Here is a 3886-nt window from a genome sequence, read left to right on the forward strand (position 1 = left end):
CACAAAGCAAAAGGGCATGCTGTCGGAACTACAGCGTCTGCTTCTCGATTCAATAAAGCAAATTCAAAACCTAATGTCCCCCGCTGCTGACCTTGTCACAGTGACTGTGTTTTTTCAACACGGTTGTACCTCCTTTGTAACTGTATTTAACTCACTGCAGGGCCAGACACTTGCATGCATGGGAACAGTGCTGCAAAAGACTTTGCCCTGTTCAGTGCTATAAGAAGAAGGATTCTTCAGAGGTGCCAGGAGAGATCTGTGGCTGCCAACAGAAGGTTTTAGAGACAACTATTTACCATTCTGGACTTTTCCTTTTAGGTACTATGCAGGGATAACCATTAGAATTCAATAGACACAACTTCTTCCTTTATAAATGAGGAATCTGAGGACCAGAAGTTTAATAACTTGCCTAAACTTATATCGATACATCAGTTGGTGGAGGTATCCTAAAATGGCAGCCACAGGAGGTCTGCATGCCACTGTCCAGGCAAAGTCTCTGCATTATAAACTCCTAGGAGGACTTGCTGTGTGGAGGGCCTGCTATGGTATGCTTGGTTCATCATGGAGAGTGGGGCCAAAGCCTGTGAGGTCACACTGTCTGGGAATATCTGTGAATAGATGGCTAAATCCATGAAGGTTGTGGATGGCCTGAGGATCCCCACTGGGGACCCTGTTAACTACTATGTTGATACTAGTATGTGCTATGTGACACTCAGTGTTCACTGGACATCAAAGTGAAGATCATGTTGCCCTGGGACCCAAGTGGTAGGATTGGCCTGAAGAAGCCCCTGCCTGACCATGTGAGCATTATGGAACCCAGAGATGAGATACTGCCCACCACCTCTGTCTCAGAACAGAACAGTGGGAAGCCGGAGCTGCCAGCTATGCCCCAGACAGTACACACAGCATAACAGGGTCTCCTTGGCAGTTGGATCTGGAGTCTGCAGGTTGCTCTCTAAAGATCTTTAGTAAAATCTGTTAAAGAAGAGAAAAAAAATCAAGATCTCACACAAGAGCCTTTTTATAGCCACAGGTTGTATTCTCCATTTACTAATCTCTAATAATCACTTATTTTACTCTGGACCGGTGTTTCTTTCAGATCAGAGTTTCTCCAAGTATGATCCCTGAGAAATGTGCATCAGAATCTCCTTGTGTGCCAGTTAGAATGCAGATTCCTGGGAGCTGCTCCAGGACTATAATTTTCATGTCTCTGAAATTGGAGACATTTTCATTTTCAACATGCACCTGAGGTGATTCCTGTGAAATATAGTGTTTTTTCTTTTTCTTTTGAACTAAATTTAGACTTACAGAAGAGCTGCAAAGAGAGTACAGAAAGTTTCCATGTATACTTCATCCAGCTTCTTTTAATGTTAACATTTTACCTAATAATATAGTATACCTATCAAACCAAAAAATTACCATTGGAACATTATTAATAACCAATTATGGACTTTATTCATATATCACCAATTTTTTTTCACTAACTATATTTTTGTTGTTCTAGGACCCAATTTATGGTCCCACATTGCTTTTAGTTATTATGTATACCAAATTTTACTGCTCTAGATTGTAATCCCATGTTCCACACTACAGGGGTTGAATCCTGGCTCTGAAGGCAGCCAAAGGCTTAATTCAGGTACTCATGTGACGGTACTTAAATTCCAGCTACAATGACAGTACTTTTAATAATGCTGCAGAGACTCAATCACTCAGAAACTAAATTGAAGGACACATAAAACATCACTCAGTCTCTCATTTTACTGATAGAGTTCCTGCATCCTAGAGAAGAAATTTGAGCAAGTTGATGGAAATATTGGAACTGTAGTCCATTTCACATGTCTCCAAGTTACCTTGTAATTTCTTTAAGCATCTGGCTTTGATTATAGTTCTTTCCTTTATTCTCAAAGTGAAGGTCAATGAACAGTTTTAAAAAATATCATCCATGATTTCATATGGTTCTTCCAGTTATCCATGAGAGGAATAGGAGAAGGCTAGCATTCTCCAATTTGGTGATCAGGAATCAGGTTCAGAGAGTAAAAACTGAGGTCCCCAATGTTCCATGGCAAGCATACAGCTAAGCCCTATCCAGACCTCTACAGGCTGACTCCTGAATTAGTGCCATTCTGCAGTATGCCACACGCCTCCAGCCCTGAATTTATGCACTCGGTGCTGAAACGGATATTTTGTGTATTCATATAGAACATTTGGAGGAGTGAGTATTTATACACAAATTCAAATAGGGCACCCAAATGGGGAAACGTTGTGAACCTGGCATATTGAGCAATTATAAATGGGAGACATGACTGTGGGAAGGGAAATGACATAAATCAGTGTGAATATCTATTCTTGGTAGAAAAGACTAGATAATTCTAAGGTGTTGTTTTTTTTTTTTTTAACATCTTTATTGGGGTATAATTGCTTTACAATGGTGTGTTAGTTTCTGCTTTATAACAAAGTGAATCAGCCATACGTATATATATATCCCCATATCTCCTCCCTCTTGCATGTCCCTCCCACCCTCCCTATCCCATCCCGCTAGGTGGACGCAAAGCACCGAGCTGATCTCCCTGTGCTATGCAGCTGCTTCCCACTAGCTATCTGTTTTACATTTGCTAGTGTATATGTGTCCATGCCACTCTCTCACTTCGTCCCAGCTTACCCTTCCCCCACTCCATGTCCTCAAGTCCATTCTCTACGTCCGCGTCTTATTCCTGTCCTGCCCCTAGGTTCTTCAGAACCTTTTTTTTTTTTTAGATTCCATATATATGTGTTAACATACGGTATTTGTTTTTCTCCTTCTGACTTACATCATTCTGTATGACAGACTCTAGGTCCATCCACCTCACTACAAATAACTCAATTTTGTTTCTTTTTATGGCTGAGTAATATTCCATTGTATATATGTGCCACATCTTCTTTATCCATTCATCTGTTGATGGACACTTAGTCTGCTTCCATGTCCTGGCTATTGTAAATAGAGCTGCAATGAACACTGTGGTACATGACTCTTTGAATTATGGTTTTCTCCAGGTATATGCCCAGTACTGGGATTGCTGGGTCTTATGGTAGTTCTACTTTAGTTTTTTAAGGAACCTCCATACTGTTCTCCATAGTGGCTGTATCAATTTACATTCCCACCAACAGTACAAGAGGGTTCCCTTTTCTCCACACCCTCTCCAGCATTTATTGTTTGTAGATTTTTTGATGATGGCCATTCTGACCACTGTGAGATGATACCTCATTGTAGTTTTGATTTGCATTTCTCTAATGATTAGTGATGTTGAGCATCCTTTCATGTGTTTGTTGGCAATCTGTATATCTTCTTTGGAGAAATGTCTATGTAGGTCTTCTGCCCATTTTTGGATTGGCTTGTTTGTTTTTCTAATATTGAGCTGCATGAGCTGCTTGTAAATTTTGGAGATTAATCCTTTGTCAGTTCCTTCATTTGCAAATATTTTCTCCCATTCTAAGAGTTGTCTTTTTGTCTTGTTTATGGTTTCCTTTGCTGTGCAAAAGCTTTGAAGTTTCATTAGGTCCCATTTGTTTAGTTTTCTTTTTATTTCCATCTCTAGGTGGTGGGTGAAAAAGGATCTTGCTGTGATTTATGTTGTAGAGTGTTCTGCCTAAGTTTTCCTCTAAGAGTTTTATGGTGTCTGGCCTTACATTTAGGTTTCTAATCCATTTTGAGTTTATTTTTGTGTATGGTGTTAGGGAGTGTTCTAATTTCATTCTTTTACATGTAGCTGTCCAGTTTTCCCAGCACCACTTAATGCAGAGGCTGTCTTCTCTCCATTGTATATTCTTGCCTCCTTTATCAAAGATAAGGTGACCATATGTGTGTGGGTTTATCTCTTGGCTCTCTATCCTGTTCCATTGATCTATATTT

The 3886-nt window shown here is 40.0% G+C and overlaps 1 pseudogene; it reads left to right on the plus strand.

Moving 5' to 3' along the window:
• The first annotated feature begins 561 nt into the window (after positions 1–561).
• Positions 562–911, plus strand: LOC136121106 (small ribosomal subunit protein uS3-like; annotated as a pseudogene).
• Positions 912–3886: the final 2975 nt, after the last annotated feature.

This window comes from Phocoena phocoena, chromosome 3, assembly GCF_963924675.1.
Source record: "Phocoena phocoena chromosome 3, mPhoPho1.1, whole genome shotgun sequence".
Taxonomy (NCBI): Eukaryota; Metazoa; Chordata; class Mammalia; order Artiodactyla; family Phocoenidae; genus Phocoena; species Phocoena phocoena.